Raw genomic sequence first — 14,314 nt, 5'->3', positions numbered from 1 at the left:
TCATATGGAGTTTTAGATTTTGATGGATTGTCATTTATCATCTCTCTTATAGTTAGAATTAGAAGAATTAAGGTCAATTATTTTCTATAGGAGAATTCATATTGAGATTTGAAAATTGGATAGAGAAGATGAATTCCTAAGTAAAACCACCTGAATTTTGCAGAGTTCAACATGGAGAAGACATTGTAGAGTCTTCTCAGTTGGTCCTTTTAAATTATTTTCTCAAAAAATACTTGTCATGGTTTTTAGCTAACTCCTAGGTATTTATTTTCTTTTAAAAGGTTGTTAAAATTTTGTCAAATCAGAATCCAACATAGCTAGAATAAAATAAGGCATTAACTAAATCACATTACATGTGATGACTGAGAACATTCACACAAGAGGGATTAATCACCACATGATGCTAAGGAGTACATCTACCTAGAATTGTTAGAGAACACACTCACTCACATCAGACAATATACCATTAATGACCCCATGCATTTGCATAACTACATTTTGCCCTATTCTTTTTTATGCAATGTAACATTATGATATGCAGCAACGTCACCACAACATTTCATAAGCTTAAGAAACAAGCAATTTGGGGATGTAAGTCATTAACTAAAATGATATAATGCAACGACTATATTTTCAATGATTTCACAATATACACTTGTTTTTTCAATAAAAAGGAACCATTTCATTACTATAATGAATTAAAATCATATTTCATTTCTTTACTTTCAATAGGAGAACACAAAGAAAATAATGCACCTTACTCTACAAGGAAAATACAAGAGGTGTTGAGAACCAAAAGTTGGACACTAATTAGTGGCTCCATCCAAGAGGGTCACACAAGAAACCAGTCATGCTAAGGCATGTTGATTCCATATGCATAAAAAGAAAAGACTCACTTCCTTCTCCTCACATTACTGAAGTCACACCTACCAGATAAGCAAGTTCATCCCAAGTAGGTACCCAAGTAACGAGAAATCATGAGCTCTCAAGAAGGCACTCACACTTGCACAATCACTAAATCAACCATGTGGGCAACATATAGATAGAGATCCCAATGTTTGAACATGGGTTGTAATACTAGATGTAATGCTCCACCCAAAGATTCTTGGAACGCAAGGATAAAATATGCACTAGATAGTTTTTTTCTTATGATAAGTTACTTAACAACAACATAAAGTAACCAAGTTCAAGAATGAAACATCTACTCAAGATAATAAAGTAGGGAACATTGCTAAACTCACATGTCCTCCGATACCAATAGAAGTCTTACGGACACTTCGAAGGATCCCCAAGCACTTTAAATCATCACTTACAAACCAAATACCACATGAATCATGAGAATATATCAATGTGATTGATGCAAGAGTATCCTGGGTTGCTTGGCTATCATGCATGTCTACCAAGTTACTTAGTTTCTGCCGAGTTGCAATGTCTTGTATTGCCAATTTTTTCTATCTTCAAAGTTCGTAGTTGTTGCCAAGCTATCCTTTGGTTGTTGACCTTTCTTTGGTTGTCAAGTTATCTGTTGGTTGTCAAGTTATCCTTTGGTTGCTGAGTTCCCTTGGTTGTCGAGCATTGCTATCGAGTTCCTTTGGTTGTCAAGCATTGTTGCGTGTTGTCGAGTTTTATTTGGTTGCTGAGTATTGTTGAGTTCGTCAAGTTGCAGCACTTGTTGGATTCTTCATTTACTAAGTTGTCTGTGTGTAGTTTCTAGTTGAAGCTAACCTTTACATTTAATTTAGTGATAGGTATCTGTTGTGAGCTGACTTGTCTCTTATCCTAGCATTTAATATGACAGTTTATTTTGGTTGTATTTGCAACAGGTAAACTTGTGGTTGTGCATGTATTTGAAGAAGTCTTTGGTAGAGATTTAGGGATAGATTTTAGAAGGCAGAAACATAGTAGGAGCAGAAGCAAGCTGAGATGCAAAGTTTGATCATCGAAATTTGAAATTGAATTGTAATGTTGGACATAACCCAAAAGGCCTTATAGCTCGGTATGTAATTGATATTTTCATGAGTATATGAAGGAATTTCTTCCTCTATCTCCTGAGTTTTCTATTATTTGGTGTGTGTTCTTCTATATTTACTCTCACAGGTGATTTGAGTAGTTGGGTGTACCTTTGGCCCTCGTTATCTCATCCCTCCCTATGTTAGGTAGTATCAGAGCTAAGGTTCATCCTTGTGGAGATTGGATCATCTACAACCCTAAGTTAATTTGGCTTTAGGGTTGCAGATTCACAAATTTGACCTATAACTTAAAAAGGGTTATGATCTTGTAGGAAGTTGATTGGAAAGATGGTTCGAGGTAGAGGAAATGTTGACAATGTCATGTTAGATACATTGAGATAGATTGCAACTACATTAGATGTTGTAGAGACAACCCATAGAAGAGGAGTGCATCTTGATGATATGAGTGACGATGAAGTAGTAGCACAAAACCCTAATCTAGAACCTAAAGAAGATCAAGACGAGGCAAGGTCATCGAGAGTATTGTCTAGGGAAAATTCAAAGCCTGTTGTTGAATTTGTTCCTTATGATGGAAAACTAGATACCAATGTTGTGTTGGATTGGATCTCTAAAATGGAGAAGTTCTTTGAGTATGAAAACACTTCTGATAATAGGATGGTGAAGATTGCAGTTACAAGGTTGAAAGGACATGCCTCACTATGGTTGGAACATTTGAAAATCGATAGACAAAGGAGAGAAAAGGAGAAGATCAGATCTTGGCCAAAGATGGCTGACAAGGTAAAGAACAAGTTCCTTCCTACTAATTACCAAGTTAGTTTGTCGAGAAAGATGCAAAATTTGAGACAAAGAGACATGACTGTGAAGGAGTATACTAAGGAATTCTATAGATTGGACATCAGATTTGGACATGTCAATGATGATGTTGAGAAAATTGCAAGGTACATAAATGGATTGAGATCTAGAATTCAAGATGAGATAAGTTTTGTTAAATTGGAAAGTGTGGAGGAAGCATATCAATATGCCTTGAAAGCTGAGGAGATCTTGACAAATTTGCATGAACAAAGACAAAGAGGTAGAGGTAGTAGATTATAGAGAGGCAGAGGTAGATTTTATAGTGAAGATGGAAAATCTGATAGTTCTGTGAAAGATAAGGTTAAATCTAAATAGAAGAATAATGATAAAGGCAAGACCAAGTGGGAAGGTGGTGATTCTTACTGAGGAGGTATTGGTTCTTACCAAGGAAGAGATATTTCTTATTCTAGAGGTGGATTTTGTGGTTATTGTTTCAGATGTGGTAAAGAAGGGCATAGATCCTTTGAGTGCAGATCTTCTGAAAGTGGGCAAGGTAACCAAAATGTTGTGGTTCAAGGAGACACTGAGGGTTCACCTAGTGGACCTTAGGCTGGAGAAAATATGATGGTGAGAAGAACCTTATGTAATAAGGGAAATGATGAGGAACCTTTCCTAAGGATAAGTCTTTTTAAGACCAGATGTAAGATGGATGGAAAATGTTGCAAGGTGATCATTGATAGTGGAAGTTCTACAAATTGGCATTATAATAATTGGTTACAAAGTTGTAGTTATAGAGGTTGGAGCATCCTAAACCTTATCATGTGGCATGGATCAAAGATGAGCATAAGATATTGGTGAGTGAACAATGTATTGTGAAATTCAAGATTGGACATTATTTTGATGAAGTTATATGTGATATTATGCCTATGGATTGTTGTCATATTTTGTTGCATAGACCTTGGAAATATGATAGATATGCTATACATGGTGTAAAATTGAATCAATATACTCTTTGGGTGAATGGGAAGAAGCAAATATTGATACCTTTGATTTAAGGTCCATATGAGGTCAAATGTCCTATTGTGAGAATCTGCATGGTTAATGGAAAGCAATTTGAAAAGGAAATGGAGAAGAATCAAATATGTTGTGCTACAATCCCTAGGATACCGAGTTATGCTAGTAGCAACCAAGTATTAGAAAATAGTGCTAACCATGTGCCAGTTAGTGGTAACCGAGTGACAACAGAAACTAGTAGTATTGACTGAGTGCCAATGGAAATTATAGAATTGTTGAATGAGTATAAGGAAATTATTGTAAAGGATATACCTAATGGTTTACCACCAATAAGAAGTATAATTCATTGTATGGATTTGATTCTTAGAGCTAGTTTGTCGAATAAAGCACCATATAGATTGAAATGTACTGAAAATGAAGAACTTAACAAACAAGTGCAAGCATTATTGGAGAAAGGTTTGATCAAAGAAAGTTTAAGTCCATGTGTTGTACCTAATGTATTAGCACCTAAGAAGAATGGATAATGGAGAGTGTGTACTAATTCTAGAGCTATTAACAATATCACAGTGAAATATAGGTTTCCTATGCAGAGGATGAATGACATAATGGATTGTTTGAGTGGAGTAGAGTATTTTACTAAGATTGATTTGAAAAGTGGCTATCATCATATTAGAATCTGAGAAGGTGATGAATGGAAGACTACTTTTAAGACAAAAGATAGTTTGTATGAATGGTTAGTAATGCCTTTTGGTTTGACTAATGCACCTAGTACTTTCATGAGGTTGATGAATGAAGTTCTGAACAGATTCTTGGGTAAGTTTGTGATTGTTTATTTGGATGATATTTTGATATTCAGTAAAACTAAGGAAGAACATCTTGAGTATGTTAGATAAGTATTGCAGAGATTGAAAGTGGAGAAGTTGATGATTAATTTGAAGAAGTGCTCTTTTATGCAAGAGGCGATTGTGTATTTGAGATTTATTATTTCAATTGATGGTTTGAAGATGGATCCTGAGAAGGTTAAAGAAATTTTGGAATGGCCTACACCTGAGAATGTGGATGAGGTAAGATCGTTTCATGGTTTGGATAGTTTTTATAGGAATTTTATAAGGAAATCCATTTCTACTTGTAATGATATGACTGAAACAATAAGAGGAGACAAAAAGGAGTTCAAGTGGACACATGGAATTGATAATAGTTTTGAGACTTTGAAACAAAAGGTTGTTGAGTTACCCGTATGAGCATTGCCTGATTTCAATAAGGCATTTCAAGTTGAATGTGATGCAAGTGGTAGTACAATAGGAGTTGTATTAAGTTAAGAAGGTAAACCTATTTCTTTCTTTAGTGAGAAGTTTAAAAGGAAGTATTTTGTGTATGATCAAGAGTTTTATGTTATTGTCCAAGCATTGAAGAAGTGAGACATTATTTGATTCCTTAGGAGTTTTTTTTGTATACTGGTCATAAAGATTTAGAGTACTTGGGAAGTCAACATATGTTGAATCAGAGACATATGAAGTGGGTTGAGTATTTGCAAATTTTTACATTTGTGATTAAGCATAAGAGTGGAGTCACTAATTGATTGCATGGATTACCAAAAAGTATTATTTTTGACAAAGACAGTAAGTTTGTTGCTTATGTTTGGAGGACTTTATGGAAGAAGATGGGTACTGAGTTGAAGTTTAGTTCTACTTTCCATCCACAAACAGATGGACAGATAGAGGCTGTGAATATAAGCTTGGGTAATTTGATGAGATGCTTAATTAGGAATGAATCACATAATTGGGATATGGTACAATACAAACTGAGATTGTACATAATAATTCTATGAATAGGAGTATAGGGAAGACACCTTTTGAGATTGTTATTGGAATGCAACCTAGAGGAGTATCATATTTAAGGGATGTTGATGGTGAAGAGAAGAGAAGTGATGCAGAAGAAGAGTTTGCTAATTTTATGGAGTCTTTGCATAAGGAAGTGAAGCTCGAGTTGGAACAAAGTAATCATAAGTATAAGGAGAATGTTGATAATTTTAGAAGACTTCATGTTTTTGAAGTTGGTGATGAGGTGATGGCTTATTTGAAGAAAGGAAGATTTCTTATTGGAACATCAGTAAGTTGAAGATGAAAAATTTTGGACCTTGTTAGATCTTGAAGAAGTTTGACAGTGGTAATGCTTATGAAGTTGAGTTACCTAATGACATGGATATATCTCCTATATTCAATGTTGTTGATTTGTAAAAATATCATAAGTTGGATGATGAAGTTGTTGTGTTAGAGGATTATCCTAAGAAGTAGATTGAAGAGGTTGAACAGGTATTAGATCAAAGAGTTAGTAAAAGCACAAGAGCAAAAGATTACTATGAGTATTTGATAAAATGGAAGAACAAACGAATGGAAGATACTACATGGATTTCCCAATCTGAGTTAGATTCAGCTTAGGTTGTGACATCTCAATGATTCAAGAGAATCATTTCTTTCAACCCCAGTTGTCTAATACAGGAGCATCTTGGGTTGCTTGGTTATCTTGCATGTCTACCACGTTATTTAGTTTCTGTTGAGTTGTAATGTCTTACATTGCTGAATTTTTCTATGTCTTTTGAGTTCACAGTTGTTGTTGAGTTATCCTTTGGTTGTTGATATTTCTTTGGTTTCCAAGTTATCCTTTGGTTGTTGAGTTCCCTTGGTTGCCAAGTGTTGTTGCCAAGTTCCTTTGGTTGTCAAGCGTTGCCAAGTTCCTTTGGTTGCCAAGTTTTCTTTGGTTGTCGAGTATTGTTGAGTTCATTGAGTTGTAACATTTTTTGGGTTCTTCATTTTGATGACATGAAGGAGTTGTATGATATTGATCCTAATTTTTTAAAGATGTGGAGAGAGTGTAGAGCACCTAGTTTGACAGAACAACCAAGTAAGTTTGATGAATATTTTATCCAAGAAGGTATGTTGTTTAAGGGTATTTAGTTGTTCATTCCTAAGATTTCTATGGGGTTGAATATTTTCTTTAAAGAGATTGTTAGATTGCATGAATATATGAAGGCATTTATTCCTCTATCTCCCAAGATTGTTGTTATTTGGTGTGTGTTTTTGTTATGTTTACTCTCACGGGTGGTTTGAGTAGCTGGGTGTGTCTTTGGCCCTGGTTATCTCATCCCTCCCTACATCAAAGATGTTCTTTTTAAACCAAAAGTAAAAGTTCCTAGCATGGTTAAACATACAAGTCCATTTCCAACTAACCAGAGACCCTTAGACAGTCATGCACAAGACGAGAGCTCAAGGTTACAACCACTAAAATATTGGACACTATGTTGAAAGACAAAAGATTTGAGCCCCAAAATCCAAAATCCTAAAGCCCTAAAATTTTCTAGAATCTTTATCTTAACTCTTGGAGGGATGGAACCTATCTCAAATGAATCGTCACATATATAAAATATATTTGAAGTATAAGAAAATATTTTCCTTGAATGATATATTTTATACACCCTGTAACTAATATGTTCTAATCCAGAAAGATGGAAAACCTAAAAGGGTGTCCAAAAGTATAAAATACATCTTCACAAAGTGTGTGCAAAAACTCACTATTTTCCACAAGATAAAATAGCCTCAATTCTTGTACGAGTCAAGATTGGCTATAAGGCAATTATTCCCCACAAACTAGGTGAGACACCCCACCAAGCTCGCATGAGACTTTACTCTTCCATGCGAGTATATACATACTTGCACAAGACTCTACTCTTCAATGTGAGTATATACATACTCGCACGAGACTTCACTTAGTTGCACGAGATAATTCCCTTCCTAGGTGATAGAAAACTAATAGAAAGAAAAGAATGCAAGAAGGACACATCAAAACATAAAACCTCCACAGCAGGGAGTACTAGATCCACATAAATTGAGGAATAATCACTCAAGAGAATGAAAGTTAAATCTAAGAACTTAAATGAAGATAAAGATACATATCTCAGTACATACATCCATCAAATCAACCTCGTTCATAAATGAAAGGTGCATAAACAACATTGTAGTGAAAGGAATATATCAAAAGAGATATAAATAAAATCATGTATGCTCATTTCCTCCCTACCATAATGACACCATGATACCTCAATGACCCTAATCATACCCTCGAGCATGAATATTCTTGGAGTTGTCTCATGAGATCTTTCTTACCAATAGAACATCCATTAACATCACATGAAATAAGAAATAGCTAACATGCTAATCTACCAATAGAATCACTAATCCAAAGCAATCGTAAGAAGTCTCAACTAAGAAATGTGGTACAACATCATGAAAAGGGAATGCATCAAGTAACATACTAAACATCATCTAAACATGATATCAAATGCATCCAAAGTAAAGCATAAATCAGAAGAGAACATACTCTGGATATACCAAAGTACTAAGTGAATATCTAGCATTGACCTCAAGTTGAAGTAGACCGTCTCTATAAACTGGTCCCTAGCATTGGTATAGGTAGCTATACCTCTCAACCACATGGTACTCATAGGTCCACACTCACCATGCTCATGGAGATAATGACCCAACCATAATCACATAAGACAATCACATATGGCCAATACACATGCCAATCAAGTATGATACCAACATTTATATGATCATGAAGAAAATGTAATACATTAGGTCACTAGTCAAACCCACTAAGGATAACTATGTAGGGACTCTATTAGAGTGTCATTACTTTCCATCAGGTAGTGAAATTACTTCGAGCCTTCGATCAACTCCCGCGGGAGGCCAAACTCATAATGTATCTTTGATAAACTCCTACAAGAGGCCAAATATTGTGCCTTCAATAAACTCCCACAAAAGGCATGGAAAACGCCTTTGATTAACATCCTTGGGAGGCCAGGTGTTCCATAATCTTATATTTCATTAAGTTTATTTCTCATTTATTAATTTTTGGTTATCATTTGTTTAGAACCTCTTCACTTTACTTTGTCGGCTACTCCTAGGATGTGGTACATGAGAGAAGTCACTCCATACATCTACCCTATATACCCATGGTCATCACATGATGAGTGCCCATAGGCAATACAAGTTCTCAACCCAACCCCTAAATGAACAATCCCTCAGTCGACCTATATCAGAGTTTGGGTCTCGCATGATCCAATCAGACACATGTGTATGTGCTTGTGTGTGGGAAAAACCAACTTCACAAATGTCAAGGGTTGGATATGAGAAACACAAAAAATGGTACAAGTACAACAATTTCACTCAACCAGCTCATATCTAGGAGTACAAATTCTACAAGAATCCCAATGAGGTAACAAAACACCAAATATCATGAGCTCACTCAACACTTAAATGCTCTTACCCACCCAACCAAGTAGACCTAGCATACCAAAGGGAGGGGAACATTAGTTCTCAACCTCCAATCAATTTACTATAAAAATGAGAACTAAAATAGAGCCAAAACAATAAAACAAGAGAGTCCTACCTTGCAACCAAAGGGGCTAAAACAAGAATGATGCCACAAAATAATGAGATAGCCAACAATGATGAAATTCTTAGGAAAGAAGGAGTTTCCCACTCTAAATCTAATGAGCTTACCCTCATGATGCTCCCACGAGCATATCTCTCACAACAAACAAATTTCCAAATGCTTACAAGAGGGTTTTGGAGGATTTGCTCCAAAATCATGAATTTCAAAAGTGAGAAGTGAGAATAAACTCACTTTTATCCAATATATGCACTTTTACAAAGTGACATATAAATTATATTATTTAAATTAAATCATATAATTAGCTCCCTTAAACCAAATAAATTTGGCAATTCCAGTTGCTTGGAATTCATCTATGATAAATTAGCCGGTAAATTAAATTAATTAAAATTTCTCATTAAACTATTAAATCAACATTAATTAATATTTTTTGTGATAACAATAAATTCCTAAATGCACAAACACGCTCATGAGTCTAGACACATTTGCATAACGGATCTAGGTTTACCAATTACCAGAGGGTTAAAATAATAATTAAAAGATAAATCACCCATATAGGGATGATATTGGATCAACATGAAAGGTCTGATCACTAACTCCATGTGCCACTGCTAGGGATATAAGTCCTACATCATAAACAACCCAATCAAGTGTAGAAGCACAATAATAATATAGTTGAAGCAACAGTGCACAAAATTGTGTAAATAATCATTTCATTAATTTCATTAAAATAATCTATTTAAATCATTCATTTGCACCATAGTAAAATTTTAATGCAAGAATGATGTAAATATTCATAGCATAAGAACATCGCTATAAATCCAATAGCATCCATCGATAATCCTTAACCATAATCTCATCAATCAGGCATAAGCATAAATAACTAGGTAATGCAATAATAACCAAATCACCTCAAGGGTGTATACCACTCATAGGTCCCAATCATGATCACTTATGAAACAAGGATATTAAGGTTGCATCCATTAGGATGACTTATAGAAATAAAATGGGAGAGGCACTACATGGGTTAATTATTGGTGGTAACATGGCATTTGGTGAATGGTAATGCATGTCACTGTACAGGGTAATAAGGTTGATTGTGGTTAAGTTAGGGTTAACATGGGTTGTAATAATATGGGGTTTTGATTTCTACTAGGGATAATGTGATTTAATTAAAATGATCCCTTCATCACCTATTCTACCTAGTGGGTGGGTTCACATTATAAAGTTAACATTTCTTGACACAAAATCTATTGCTAATTGGATATATTCAATTTCTTTATCCAACATTTTGTTTCAATGAATACATTGGATACCTATGATAACATTTGACTGAATTGATTTTGTAATGTTTATGTGTAGACCATTACAAATTCAATTGAGGAAGTTGGTATGATAGATGTGTAATGTATTCAGTGATAACATTTACAAATGATGAGGGGAATGTTGGGTATTCATTGAGAACGTGACTAAAGCTAGACAACAATGTGAAATAATGGAATACAATGAGCACAACTCAAGTAGATTGATAAGTTCATGAATTCATTGATTCAACATCATATTACTTTTTTTTCACTGTATAGGGTTAGTTTTTTAATGTATTCATTGGTAGCAATGTGAATACATCAAAAAACTAATTGTGCATATTACAGAGTTACACAACTATATTTCATTACTTAAAACATCAGCTAACTAATTTGACATCATATAAATGGACATGGAATAGTTGGGTATACATTTGAAACAATAGAGAATTAAGACGACATTGTGAATACAACTTTATAGGATTAATACAAGGAATACAACTTTGCATAATGAGCACTACGTATCACCGATGAATACATTATAAAAATAAATGTGAATTATGAAGATACATGTAGTATTCTACTCATTGACAACTTAGAAATGTAGTAAACCCTAAAACAACCCCAATATTGTAATGTAGTCATTGATGACAACAATTTTCTAATGTAGTTAATGGCACATTAGTAACCAATAGTAAGGCATTAATAGGGATACAATACTAAACATACATGAAGCATGAACACAATGCATTAAAAACAAACATTAATAGCTTGCACATATTTTGGACAACAATGACAACAATATCAACAAATAAACTAGACGATAATGATATAAGAAATGCATATAGTCTTCAACTTGCATTAATCACAACCATAAATCATTCATTAAGCTTAGATAGAAAAAAGTAACAAAGTATTCATTATGCATGGACAATAAGCAGTGAAAGTAGCAAAACTTGAAATATTCATGCACTAGAAGCTAATAAAATGGAAAAATTAACTTGCACTAAACTTTATGGTATCCTTCATTTTGCATATAATAATAGGGAATAAGGAGAACCGAACAAAGAGAAATAAGTTAATAATGATCATGTAGCATTCACTTAGTAGTCAAAGAAATAAAATTGTATAAAATATATTTTTTAGAAGCACTCAAAGTAGTAAAATTGGATAAAAATGATTATTTACAAGCTGTCAATTTGCAAAATGAATATGGATAAATTTAGACCATGGAAAATACACTTAGGAGGAAAACCAGTAAATGTAGATAAAAATGTGATTTAGAAGCACTCAAAATTGGTAAAAATGATGCAGAACAAGTACTAAGACCTGGAAAAGAATGTGCATTCAAATTACTATAATAGGAAATAAATATGAATTAAACAGTGTGTTATCAACTTGAACAGGTGCAAATAATTTGCAGACTGCAGAGAATAAATTGGGAGCACTCAGACAAGGAATTTTCAAAGATATTAACATGGCATTGTATCAGAATTTTGTCTTAGAAGGAATGGTTTGTCAATTTGAATTTTGAATTATGGTGGGAATTGATCAGTCATTTCATACAATGAATTTCATTTAATGTTTGCTTCATGTGATAGTTTCCTAAATTCAAATTAATATTATTTGTGCTTTCCTTTTTCTACATACATTTGTTTAATAAATTTCATTTGTTGTGCTTGTATCTATTTAATTTAATTCAATTGGTAAGCCTTACAACATTAGTTGTGCATGTAGGTACTAATTGAAGTTGGATTAAATGCAAGAAGCTTCCACATTTGTTTCTAGTCCATCTGCAAAATTGATGTAAAAAAACTAGTAATGCACCAACAGTTGTGCATATTTGTATGTAACAAAAATTGAAATGCACTTATAACCGTGAATGTGTACACATGAATGTAATCTAAAGTGAACATAAATACAATCACTTTTCATTTTTAAACCAATCATGTAAATATGCAATTATGTGAACCAAAATATTTTCTATGAGTAAAAATGTCACATTAATTTTGCAATGATGTGTGTATTTTAAACACATGTTTGTACCAATTACTATTCATGTAAAGTGAGTTTGTATTAGTGTAAAAGGTAACAAGTATCAGTGTTCATGTTGATGTCTTTTGACATGTTTGTGTGCAGGTACTGAGGGTTTTTTTGGGTGGTCAATGGGGGTAAAGGTAACGGTCAACATGGCAGCATTGCATATGCGGGTGGCAATTAGCTTGTCTCCCCTAGTCTAGTTAATGGTTTTCTATAAAGACCGCTTTTCCTTAACAATGCCACATAAGTAAAATGCCATATAATGTTGATAAGTCTATTTGAAAAGTCTATTAAAATTATACTAAGAGTCTTAAACATTCTTTCTTCCTTTAAATTGATAGTAAGAATGTACAATTTTATCTCTCATCGAACAACATAAATAAACTTCATCACATGCTAAGTACATAAGGAAAGTCGACCATTGTCGAAAATATGATACTTTATATTATTCACAATAAAGGTTCAAAATACATGAGGAAATGACCAAACTATCAAATTGAAATGTCATCACATGATAATTTTAATAAATAATACATCCAAGGAGAATGTTGACCTGCACACCGAACATTATGGAATGAGTAGGTCATATAAGTACAAGATCATGATATAACACAAATATATAAAGAAATATGGCATCAGACCTTTATCCATCTGCATGGATCCCCATCTCCAAAGCCCTAAGATCAAAGTCCGTCTGCTATCATGAGACAGGAGTGTGGCCCAAGAACTTTTACCACCCATCCATGGAGTGGCTAGCTCCCCTAGGGTTCTTCCTAAAACAAAGAACTCCATGACCCTGCCCAAGGAACCTAGCAACTTGGGGTGGTTGGATCAGATAGATCTGGTGCAACCAAGGGCCTAATTCTACATGCACATATGCCTAGTAGTAAACATACACAAGGATGTGATAGGGATAAAATATATAACCAATGCATTTCAAACATATGCATTCCTTTTATTAGCTTGCCCAAGCATTGAACCAAAATAAAACTAGCAAGTAGTGAGAAAAAGACATATGTATCTTTTCATTTTACTACCCTTCCCTGTTGAATCCATATTCAACACCCATTCCTATTTGATGATCTCACAAAAATGTAATTGTTTCACAATATTCATCTAATCAATTCATAATCAATAAGAAAATATAGCATATAGGTAAGAAAAGGGTTCCTTAACACATCATCTAAAAATACACATTTGGACAACTTAATCGAAATAGTTTTCCCTATCAAAGTATTGTTACACCACGGATAAGAAATTTTCTCTTATTAGGCAGAACATATAAGAAATAAAATTACATCTCATTGTCTAATTAGACTGACTCTCTCTCTCTCTCTCTCTCTCTCTCTCTCTCTATATATATATATATATATATATATATATATATATATATATATATATATATAATTTATTAATTAATTAATTAATTAATTTATTTATTTATTATTTTTATTTTTATTTTTATTTTTTATTTTTTTTCTATTTCTATTTCTAATTCAATACAATCACATACTGTAACATTGCTCACATTATGCACCTATTGCTACAAAATTAAAGGGCATCTACCATTGTATAACTAATTTCAATTTACAAAAAATTGAACTAAAGTGTTTAACGTTTTACCATTCATATCTTCTAATGTATGTTTTTTTTAAATAATTTGTGGTTCTTTTCAATTCTATGTGACGTGCGAGAACAGAGAGCAAAATGAAATGGTGGTACTTTACTTATAATAAGATTATA

This window comes from Cupressus sempervirens, chromosome 10 (assembly GCF_028749045.1).
Source record: "Cupressus sempervirens isolate cs-2001-9-10 chromosome 10, ASM2874904v1, whole genome shotgun sequence".
Taxonomy (NCBI): domain Eukaryota; kingdom Viridiplantae; phylum Streptophyta; class Pinopsida; order Cupressales; family Cupressaceae; genus Cupressus; species Cupressus sempervirens.
Note: the sequence above shows the minus strand (reverse complement) of the source record.